The sequence below is a fragment of the Acipenser ruthenus genome, chromosome 51 (genome assembly GCF_902713425.1).
Source record: "Acipenser ruthenus chromosome 51, fAciRut3.2 maternal haplotype, whole genome shotgun sequence".
NCBI classification, from domain to species: domain Eukaryota; kingdom Metazoa; phylum Chordata; class Actinopteri; order Acipenseriformes; family Acipenseridae; genus Acipenser; species Acipenser ruthenus.
In genome coordinates this window covers 3,718,539-3,730,677 of record NC_081239.1, presented here as the reverse complement: position 1 = coordinate 3,730,677, position 12,139 = coordinate 3,718,539, and positions in this window count along the sequence as shown.

Genomic DNA, 12,139 nt, shown 5'->3' with positions numbered 1-12,139 from the left:
GCTGGGACACCACACGATGTCGCTGGGGCAACTGCATGTGCTGGTGAGGTGCCAGGGACCATTTGATGTGATGCTGGGACCCCGCGCAGGGTCGCTGCGCCCTGTGTGCACGCTGGGGAGGTGCTAGGGACCATTTAGCTAGCCGCTGGGACTCCACGCCTGGTCGCTGGGGCCCGTGCGTGTGCCGGTGAGGTGCCAGGTATCACTTGGCGAGCCGCTGGGACCCCGCGCGGGGTCGCAGGAGCCCCTGTGTTCACTGGGGAGGTGCCAGGGACCATTTCGCCAGCCACTGGGACACCACGCGATGTCACTGGGGCAACTATGCGTGCTGGTGAGGTGCCAGGGACAGTTTGTCAAGCCGCTTCGATCACGCGCGAAGTCGCTGGGGTTCGTGCGCGCGCTGGGAAGGTGCAAAGGATCATTTGGTGTTACGCTGGGACCCCGCGCAGGGTCGCTGGGCCCCGTGCGCATGCTGGTGTGGTGACACTGACCATTTAGCTAGCCGCTGGGACTCCACGCCTGGTCGCTGGGGCCCGTGCGTGTGCTGGGGAGGTGCCATGGGCCATTTGGCGAGCCGCTGGGACCCCGCATGGGATCGCTGGGCCCCGTGCGCGCGCTGGTGAGGAGCCAGGGTTCACTTGGCTAGCTGCTGGGACCCTTCGCGAAGTCGATGGGGTTCGTGCACACGCTGGGGAGGTGCCAGGGACCTTTTAGCGAGCCGCTGGGACACCACGAGATGTCCCTGGGGCAACTGCACGTGCTGGTGAGGTGCTAGGGACCATTTGGTGTGACGCTGGGACCCCGCACAGGGTCGCTGGGCCCCGTGTGCATGTTGGGGAGGTGCTAGGGACCATTTGCGAGCCTCTGGTACCCCGCGCGTGGTTGCTGTGCCCTGTGCACACTCTGAGTAGGTGCCAGGGACCATTTGGTACGCCGCTGGAACCCCACGCTGTGTCGCTGGGTCCCGTGTGTGCACTGGGGAAGAGCCAGGGACCATTTGCGAGCCGCTGGGACCCCACACGAAGTCGCTGGGGCCCGTGCACGTGCTGGGGAGGTGCCAGGGATTATTTTTCAAGCCGCTGGGACCCTGTGCCAGGTAGGTGGGCCTTGTGCGCGCGCTGGGGATGTGCCAGGGACTATTTGGCGAGCCGCTATGACCCCGCGCGAAGTCACTGGGCCCTGTGCGCGTGCTAGGGAGGGGCCAAGGACCATTTCGCGAGCGCTGGAGAGGTGCCAGGGACCATTTGGTGAACTCCTGACCCCCACGCGGGTTTGCTGGGGTCCGTGAGCGCGTTGGGAATGTACCAGGGACTGTTTGCCAAGCCGCTGGGACCCCGCGTGGGGTGGCTGCGGCCCGTGCCTTTGCTGTGAGTTGCCAGGGACCGTTTGGCGAGCCAAGGGGACCGTGCGTGCGATGAGGAGGTGCCAGGGACAATTTGGTGTTCTTTTGGTGCCAGTGTTCTTTTGGCGAGCTGCTGGGATGCTGCGCTTATTCGCTGGGCCCCGTACGCACGCTGGGGAGGTGCCAGGGACAATTTGGCGAGCCACTAAGAACTTGTGAACGGACGCTAGGGCCCGTGCCTGTGCTGGAGAGATGCCAGGGACGTTTTGGCGAGCTGCTGGGACCCTGCTCGAGGTCGCTAGGCCCCGTGCCCGTGCTGGGGAGGCAACAGGGACCATTTCGCGAGCTGCTGTGACCCCGCTCGAGGTCGCTGGACCCCATGCCCGTGCTGGGGAGGTGACAGTCATCCTTTGGCGAGCTGCTTGGGCCCCGTGCAGGGTCGCTGGGAACCGTGAGCGCGCTGGGGAGTTGCCTGGGACATTTTGGCGAGCTGCTGGGACCGTGCACGGGGTTGCTGGGGCCAGTGCACGCGCAGTAGAGGCGCCAGGGTCCATTTTGCGAGCCACTGGGACCCAGCGCAGGGTCGCTGGGGCCCATGCATGCGCTGTAGAGGCACCAGGGACCATTTTGCAAGACACTGGCACCCCGCGCGGGGTCGCTAGGGCCCGTGCATGTGCTATAGAGGCACCAGGGAATGTTTGGCCAGCTGCTTGGACCCCGCTCGAGGTCGCTGGGCAGGTTCCAAGGACCATTTGGCGAGCTGCTGGGACCCCGCGTGAAGTTGCTGGGGCCTGTGCGCGCATTGTAGAGGCACCAGGGACCATTTTGTGAGCCACTGGGACTCCGTGCCGGGTTGCTGTGGCCCATGCAAGAGCTGTACAGGCGCAAGGGACCATTTTACGAGCCACTGGCACCCCGCGCGGGGTCGCTAGGGCCCGTGCACGTGCTATAGAGGCACCAGGGAATGTTTGGCGAGCTGCTTGGACCCCGCTCGAGGTCGCTGGGCAGGTTCCAAGGACCATTTGGCGAGCTGCCTGGACCCCGCGTGAAGTTGCTGGGGCCTGTGCGCGCATTGTAGAGACGCCGGGGACCATTTTGCAAGACACTGGGACCCCGTGCGGGGTCACTGCGGCCCGTGCACGCACTGTAGAGGCGCCAGGGACCATTTTGCGAGCCACTGGGACTCCGTGCCGGGTTGCTGGGGCCCATGCAAGAGCTGTACAGGCGCAAGGGACCATTTTACGAGCCACTGGGACTCCGTGCGGGGTTGCTGGGGCCCATGCATGCGCTGTAGAGGCGCCAGGGACCATTTTGCGAGCCACTGGGACCCCGTGTGGGGTCGCTAGGGCCCGTGTACATGCTGTAGATGCGCCAGGGACCGTTTCGCGAGCTGGTGGGACCCCGCTCGAGGTCGCTGGGCCCCGTGCTCGCACTGGGGAGGTGCCAGGGAACATTTGGCAAGCCACTGGGATCCCGCGTAGGGTCGCTGGGGCCCTTGAGCGCCCTGGGAAGCTGCCAGGGACATTTTGGCGAGCCAGTGGGACCCCGCTCAAGGTCGCTGGACCCCATGTCCGTGCTGGCGAGGTGCCAGTGATCTTTTGGTGAGTTGCTGGGGACCCATACAGGGTTGCTGGGGCCTGTACTCGCGCTCTAGAGGCACCAGGGAATGTTTGGCGAGCCGCTAGGACCACGCGCAGGGTCGCTGGGGCCCGTGCGCGCGCTGGGGTGGTGCCAGGGACCATTTGGCGAGCTGCTTGGACACAGTGCAGTGTCGCTGGTGCCCGTGCCCGCACTTTAGAGGCGCCAGGCACCGTTTGGCGAGTCGCTGGGTTTCTGCGCGGGGTCGCTGGGGCCCGTGCGCATGCTCTGAGGCGACAAGGACCGTTTGACGAGCCGCTGGGACACCGCGCAGGGTCGCTGGGGCACGTACGAGCGCTGGGAAGGCGCCAGGGACCTTATGGCGAGCCACTAGGACCCCCGCACTGGGTCGCTGTGGTCCGTGAGCACGCTCTAGAGGCTCCAGGGAATGTTTGGCGAGCTGCTGGGACCCGTTCGAGGTCACTGCGGCCCGAGACCGCACTGGGGAGGTGCCAGGGACCGTTTGGCGAACTCCTGGCCCCCACGTGGTGAGCCGCCAACATTTGCCGAGCTGCTCGGACCCCGTGTGGGGTGGCTGCGGCCCGTGCCCATGCTGGGGAGGTGCCAGGGACCGTTTGGCAGCCGCTGGGGCCCTTACGCACTGTAGAGGCGCCAGGGACCATTTTGCGAGACACTGGGACCTAGCACGGGGTTGCTGGGGCCCGTGCACGCGCTGTAGAGGCACCAGGGATGATTTTGCAAGCCACTGGGTTCCTGCGCGGGGTCGCTGGTGCCCGTGCGCATGCTGTGAGGCGATAGGGACCGTTTGACGAGCCACTGGGACCCCGCGCGAACTCGCTGGGACCCGTGCGTGTGATGAGGAGGTGCTAGGGACCTTTTGGCGAGTTGGTTGGACCCCGGTCGAAGTCGCTGGGCCGCGTGTCCACGCTGGGGAGGTGCCAGGGACCGTTTGGCGAGCCGCTGGGAAACGCGCGAAGTTGCCGGGGCCCGTGCGTGCGATGAGGATGTGCCAGGGACCATTTGGCGAGCTGCTTGGACCCTGCTCGAGGTCGCTGGGCCCCGTGCACGCGCTGTAGAGGCGCCAGGGACCGTTTGGTGAGCCGATGGTACCCTGTGAAGGGTCGCTGGGGCCCTTGCGCTCTAGGGAGGTACCAGGGACGATTTGCCGAGCCGCTGTTACCCCGCGCGGGGTAGCTGGTGCCCGTGTGTGCCCTGGGGAGGTGCCAGGGACCATTTTGAGAGCCGCTGGGAACCCGCGACAAGTCGCTGGGGCCCGTGCGTGCGATGAGGAGGTGCCAGGGACCATTTGGCGAGCTCTTTGGACCCCGCTCGAGGTCGCTGCGTCCCGTGCCCTTGCTGGGGAGGTGCCAGGGACCATTTTGGCGAGCTGCTGGGACACTGGGGCCCATCAACGCACTGGGGAGGTGATAGGGACCATTTCGCGAGCTGCTGGGACCACTCACTGGGTCACTCAGGCCCGTGCGTTCGCTATAGAGGTGCCAGGGTCCATTTTTTGAGCCGCTGAGACCACGCGCAGGGTCGCTGGGGCCCGTACGTGCTCTGGGGAGTCGCCAGGGATCTTTTGGTGAGCCGCTAGGACCCCGCTCGAGGTCGCTGCGCCCCGTGCACACACTGTAGAGGCGCCAGGGACCGTTTGGTGAGCCGATGGTACCCCGCGAAGGGTCGCTGGGGCTCGTGTCCACACTTTAGAGGCGACAGGGAACATTTGGCGAGCCGCTCGGACCCCGTGTGGGGTCGCTGGGACTGGTGCGCATGCTATGAGGCGACAGGGACTGTTTGGCAAGCCCCTTGCACCCCGCACGGGGTCACTGGGGCCCGTGAGCGCACTCTAGAGGCACCAGGGAACGTTTGGCGAGCCGCTGTGACCCAGCACAGGGTGGCTGCGGCCCATGCCCGTGCTGGGGAGGTGCTAGGGACCGTTTGGCGAGCTGCTGGGAACCCGTGCGTGCGATGAGGAGGTGATAGGGACCTTTTGACGAGCTGGTTGGACTCCACTCGATGTTGCTGGGCCCCGTGCCCACGCTGGAGAGGTTCCAGGGACCTTTTGGCGAGCTGCTGGGATGCCATGCGTGGTCGCTGGGCCCCGTACTCGCGCTGGGGAGGTGCCAGGGACCATTTGGCGAGCCGCTATGACCTTGCGTGCAGTTGCTGGGGCCGTGCGGGCTGTAGAGGCGCCAGGGACCATTTTTCAAGCAACTGGGACCCCGTGCGGGGTCGCTGGGGTCAATGCACGCGCTGTAGAGGCGTCAGGAACCGTTTGGTGAGCCGCTGGTACGCCGTGAAGTGTCGCTTGGGCCCGTGCGCACGCTGGGGAGGTGCCAGGGACCATTTTGCGAGCCGCTGGGAACCCGCGCGAAGTCACTGCGGCCCGTGGGTGCGATGAGGAGGTGCAAGGGACCATTTGGCGAGCTGCTTGGACCCCGCTCGAGGTCGCTGGGCCCCGTGCATGCGCTGTAGAGGCTCCAGGGACCGTTTGGTGAGCTGATGGTACCCCGCGAAGGGTCGCTGGTGCCCGTGTGAGCGCTGGGGAGGTGCCAGGGACCATTTTGCGAGCTGCTGGGAACCCGCGCGAAGTCGCTGCGGCCCGTGCGTGCGATGAGGAGGTGTCAGGGACCATTTGGTGATCTGCTTGGACCCCGCTCGAGGTCGCTGCACCCCGTGCCCGTGCTGGGGAGGTGCCAGGGATCATTAAGCGAATCGCTGGGACCCCGTGCAGGGACACTGGGGCCCATCAGCATGCTGGGGAGGCGATAGGGACCATTTCGCAAGCCGCTGGGACCACGCACTGGGTCACTCAGGCCCGTGCCCATGCTGGGGAGGTGCCAGGGACCATTTGGCCAGCCGCTGGGACCACACGCGAAGTCGCTTGGGCCCGTGCATGTGATGAGGAGGTGCTAGGGATCATTTGGTGAGCTGGTTGGACCTCACTCGAGGTCGCTGGGGCCAGTGCGCGTGCTGGGGAGGTGCCAGGGACCATTTGGCTAGCCGCTATGACCTTGCGCGCAGTCGCTGGGGCCGAGCAGGCTGTAGAGGCGCCAGGGACCATTTTTCGGGCCACTGGTACCCCGCGCGGGGTCGCTGGGGCCCGTGAGCGCACTCTAGAGGCGCCAGGGAACGTTTGGCGAGCCGCTGTGACCCAGCACGGGGTGGCTGCTGCCCGTGCCGGTGCTGGGGAGGTGCCAGGGACCATTTGGCGAGCCGCTGGGAACCCGTGCGAAGTCGCTGGAGCCCGTGCGTGCAATGAAGAAGTGCCAGGGACCATTTGGCGAGCTGCTTGGACCCCGCTCGAGGTCGCTGGGCCCCGTGCCCGCGCTGGGGAGGTGCCAGGGACTTTTCGCAAGCTGCTGGGATGCCGCGCTTGGTCGCTGGGCCCAGTACGCACGCTGGGGAGGTGCCAGGGACGATTTGGCGAGACGCTGGGACCCCACTCGAGGTCGCTGCGCCCTGTGCCTGTGGTGGGGAGGTGCTAGGGACCTTTTGGCGAGCTGCTGGGATCCCTCTCGAGGTCGCTGGGCCCTGTGCCTGCGCTGGGGAGGTGCCAGGGATTATTTGGCGAGCCACTTGGGCCCCATGCAGGGTCGCTGGGGCTGGTGAGCGCGCTGGGGAGGCGACAGGGACCATTTAGTGAGCCGCTGGGACACCGCGTGGGGTCACTGAGGCCAGTGTGCGTGCTGTAGAGGTGCCAAGGACCGTTTGTCAAGCCGGTGGGAACCCGCTTGAGGTCGCTGGGGCCCGTGCGCCTGCTGGTTAGATGCAAGGGATCGCTTGTCGAGCAGCTTAGACCCCGCACAGGGTCGCTGCGGCCCGTACGTGTGCTGTGGAGTCACCAGGGACCTTTTGGCGAGCCCTTAGGACCCCGCGCGAGGTCGCTAGGGTTTGTGTTCGCGCTCTAGAGGCACCAGGGAATGTCTGGCGAGCCGCTAGGACCCCGCGAGAGGTCGTTGGGGTCCGTGACGCGCTGGGGAGCTGCCAGGGACCATTTGGCGAGCCGCTGGTACCCCACTCAGGGTCGCTGGGGCCTGTGCGCTTGCTGTGAGGCGACAGGGACCATTTGGCCAGCCGCTGGGACCACGCGCGGGGTTGCTGGTGCCCGTGCGCTCGCTGGGGAGGTGCCAGGGACCATTTGGCGATTCGCTGGTACCCTGCACGGTGTCGCAGGCGCCCGTGACCTCACTTTAGAGGCGCCAGGGACCGTTTGCCGAGCCGCTGGGACCCGGGCGAAGTCGCTGGGGCCCGTGCACATGCTGGGGAGGTGCCAGGGACCGTTTGATGAACCGCTGGGACCCTGCGCGGGGTCGCTAGGGCAAGTGCGCGTGCTGTGGAGGCGCCAGGGACAGTTTGCCGAGCCACTGGGGACTATGGCTATGGCTTCTCCTTTTCTACACGCATTTCAAATGTCATTGTATAACAGATTATTTTGCTCAGCGTCTGAATTTGGCAGTCTATAGCATGCTCCTATTACTATGCCCTTTGAATTTGTGTCCATTATTCTGAAACATATTGATTCTGCATTGTTTTCTTTGTCCTGATTTAACACCTGGGCTTCAAGACTATTTCTTACGTATGGCTACACCTCCGCCTCATCTGTCCTGTCTTTCCTATACAGTGTGTACCCACTAATATTAAATTCGTCTCCATCACTCTCAGACAACCAAGTTTCTGTAATGGAAAATTACCTATATTGTAACAATATTCTGGGAGACAGTCAGCATGGTTTTAGGAAAGGGAGATTGTGTCTAACTAACCTGCTTGACTTTTTTGAGGATGCAACATTGAAAATAGATAACTGCAAAGCATACGACATGGTTTATTTAGATTTCCAGAAAGCTTTTGAAAAAGTCCTGCATAAAAGATTAATTCTCAAACTGAACGCAGTAGGGATTCAAGGAAATGCATGCACATGGATTAGGGAGTGGTTAACAGGTAGCAAATAGAAAGTACTGATCAGAGGAGAAACCTCAAAATGGAGCGAGGTAACCAGTTGTATACCACAGGGATCAGTATTAGGTCCTCTGCTATTCCTAATCTACATTAATGATTTAGATTTTAGTATAGGAGGCTGTGTGGTCCAGTGGTTAAAGAAAAGGGCTTGTAACCAGGAGGTCCCCGGTTCAAATCCCACCTCAGCCACTGACTCATTGTGTGACCCTGAGCAAGTCACTTAACCTCCTTGTGCTCTGTCTTTTGGGTGAGACGTAGTTGTAAGTGACTCTGCAGCTGATGCATAGTTCACACACCCTAGTCTCTGTAAGTCGCCTTGGATAAAGGCGTCTGCTAAATAAACAAATAATAATAATATAGTAAGCAAACTCATTAAATTTGCAGGCGACACAAAAATAGGAGGAGTGGCAAACACTGTTGCAGCAGCAAAAGTCATTCAAAATGATCTAGACAGCATTCAGAACTGGGCAGACACATGGCAAATGACATTTAATAGAGAAAAGTGTAAAGTATTGCATGCGGGCAATAAAAATGTGCATTATAAATATCATATGGGAGATAGTGAAATTGAAGAAGGGAACTATGAAAAAGACCTAGGAGTTTATGTTGACTCAGAAATGTCTTCATCTAGACAATGTGGGGAAGCTATAAAAAAGGCCAACAAGATGCTCGGATATATTGTGAGAAGTGTTGAATTTAAATCAAGGGAAGTAATGTTAAAACTTTACAATGCATTAGTAAGACCTCACCTAGAATATTGTGTTCAGTTCTGGTCACCTTGTTACAAAAATGATATTGCTGCTCAACCAGAATTATCCCAGGTTTAAAAGGCATGTCGTATGCAGACAGGCTAAAAGAATTGAATCTATTCAGTCTTGAACAAAGAAGAATACGCAGCGATCTGATTCAAACATTCAAAATCCTAAAAGGTATAGACAATGTCGACCTAGGTGACTTTTTTGACCTGAAAAAAGAAATAAGGACCAGGGGTCACAAATGGAGATTAGATAAAGGGGCATTCAGAACAGAAAATAGGAGGCACTTTTTTACACAGAGAATTGTGAGGGTCTGGAACCAACTCCCCAGTAATGTTGTTGAAGCTGACACCCTGGGATCCTTCAAGAAGCTGCTTGATGAGATTCTGGGATCAATAAGCTACTAACAACCAAACGAGCAAGATGGGCTGAATGGCCTCCTCTCGTTTGTAAACTTTCTTATGTTCTTATGTTCTTATGTGTCGCTGTGGCCCATGCTCACGGTGGGAAGGTGGCAGGTATCGTTTGGTGAACGGGTGGGACCCCGCACGGGGTCGCTGTGGCCCATGCGCACGGTGGGAAGGTGGCAGGTATCGTTTGGTGAACGGGTGGGACCCCGCACGGGGTCGCTGTGGCCCATGCGCACGGTGGGAAGGTGGCAGGTATCGTTTGGCGAGCCTTTCAGACCCCGCACGGGTTCGCTGGGGCACTTGCGCGTGGTGGGAAGGTGGCAGGTTTCGTTTGGCAAGCCGCTGGGACTATGCAGATTATCACTAGGGTCGGTGCGCCTGGTGGGAAGTTGTCAGGTATTCCTTAGCGAACCTGTGGGACCCTGCACAGGGTCGCTGTGGGAAGGTGGCCGATAACGTTTAGCGAGCAGTTAGAACCCTGCTCGCGGTCGCTGGGGCCTGTGCGTCCGCTGGTAAGGTGGCAGGTATCATTTGGCGAGCCGCTGGGACCCGGCACGGGGTTGCTGGGGTCCGTGCACTTGGTGGGAAAGTGGCAGATATTGTTTGACGAGATGCTGGGACCCCGCACGTTGTTACTGGGGCCAGTGCCCTTGGTGGGAAAGTGGTAGGTATTGTTTCTTGACCTGCTGGGACCCTGCATGGGGTCGCAAGGGCCCATGCGTGGTGAGTAGGTGCCAGGAATTGTTTGACAAGCTGCTGATACTCTGCACGGGGTTGCTGGGGCACCTGCAATCTGTAGGAAGGTGGCAGCTACTGTTTGGTGAACTGCTGCCACCCTGCACGGGGTCGCTGTGGCCAGTGCACACTGTGGGAAGGTGTCAGGTATTGTTTGGCAAGCTGCTGTCATCCGGCATGGGTAGCTGGGGCCCGTGCGCTCGGTAGGAAGGTGGCAGATATTTCTTGTTCCAGAGATGCTGTGACCCCGGACGTGGTCCCTGGGGATGCCAGTTCACCATCGTTTGGGGATGCCAGCTCCGCATTGCCTGGGGCTGCCTGTTGCTCCACATCGCCTGGGGCTGCCTGCTGCTCCGCATAGCCTGGGGCTGCCTGCTGCTCTGCATCACCTGGGGCAGCCTGCTGCTCCGCATCGGCTGGGGAGCCACCAGTTACAGGGTACAAGGGAGAAGTAGAGCTCCCGCTGCCACCTCCATTGCCAGGGGCTCCCCTACCGAGTTCGCCTACCCTGGGTCCGCTGCTGCCGTCTCCTCCCGAGGGTCCGCTGTTGCCGTCGCCTCCCGAGGGTCCGCTGCTGCCGTCGCCTCCCGAGGGTCCGCTGCTGCTGTCTCCTCCCGAGGGTCTGCTGCTGCCGTCTCCTCCCGAGGGTCCGCTGCTGCCGTCTCCTCCCGAGGGTCCGCTGCTGCCGTCACCTCCCGAGGGTCCGCTGCTGCCGTCTCCTCCCGAGGGTCCGCTGCTGCCGTCGCCTCCCGAGGGTCCGCTGCTGCCGTCTCCTCCCGATGGTCCACTGCTGCCGTCGCCTCCTGAGGGTTTGCTGCTGCCGTTGCCTGGGGTCGCTGAGGGTCCTGCTTCGCCTGGGGTCGCCGAGGGTCCGGCTTCACCTGGGGTCGTCGAGGGTCCTTCTTCCCCTTAGGGTTGCCGAGGGTCCTGCTTCGCTTGGGGTCGCCGAGGGTTCTGCTTCACCTGGGGTCGCCGAGGGTCCAGCTTCGCCTGAGGTCGTTGTCAGCTCTGCTTCACCTGGGGTCGCTACCAGTCCTGCCATGCAGCAGGAAACACTGTGGCCAGATCCCCACGGAGGGGAGCTGCCAGCCACGAAGAAGGGGGGTAGACGTCAGGAGACCAGCTCCCGCAGCCACAATTTCACGGCCGGAGATCGTGTAGCCGGAGCCCCAAAAAGGGGAGCTGCTGGCCAGGAAGAAAGGGGGGAAGGTCAGGAGATCTGCTCCCCCTGCAGCATTTTTGCTGCCAGATAGTGTATGGCTGAAGACCCGGAAGAGGGAGCTGCTAGTCACGAAGAAGTGGGGGGTGGAGGACATTCCACCATGGCCGCCCCCAGAAACACCTTGCTTTCCCCTCTTCCGGTGTCGTAGGTAATAAGTTGACCGGGAAATAAGTTGACCGCACAAGCGCAGTAAGGCAAAAGTAGACAAAAGTAAGGCGAGGCTACAGTTTGATTAAAGGGGAGGTTCACTGCATGGCTTTTTATTTTTTTATCTGGCCGTTTTATTTAATAGACTGTGTATGTTGGTGCATGTTTGTGCCACTGTCTTTTTGTATGAACTTGTGTGAAATGTGTGATCGTCGACTGTTTCTATGGTAAACTGTTTTAAACCTCTTTTTATGTTTCTATAACATCGATGTCAATCTGATGTAGTTTATGTGTGATCGCAGAGATTTATTTATATTAAATGATTTTACACATCAAAATGTTGTCAATCTTTAATCGAAATTAAAATGTTTCAGTAATATAATGACATGCTGCATCCATAACATTATTAGCAGGGCAAGTCATATTTTATACATTTTCATATTAGTATAGCTGTAACCTTACTACAGTTCAGGCCTACCACTGCTAGTTTAAAAAATATATATATATACAGTACATACAGTACACTACACACATATATATAATTGTATATTTATATAAAATATATATAATGAGGAAGAGGAATTCCATATATATGTGCATATCTACATGATTTTAAATCGTGATAATTCACTTTAATTCAATATACTGTATCTCTTTCTCGTTATATGTCTTATTGTTTTTTGCACTACAGGGATTTACCATTTTAAAATGATGCTGATATACAGTAGCCTACATATACTATATGATCTCTCTCACAACACAAAATCTTGGTTGGTTTTGAACTACAGGTATTTACCACGGTTTAGCAAAGACGTTAACTCTTTAGTTTTTAATTAATTAATGTATTGTTTCTTCCCAAACTTGTAATTGAAATACATGCACTATGATAACAAGTCTCCTGTTCGTTTTCTGTCCTAATTATACAAAGTACTGTATGTAAAAATAAATGAAAGAACAAATATAAAAT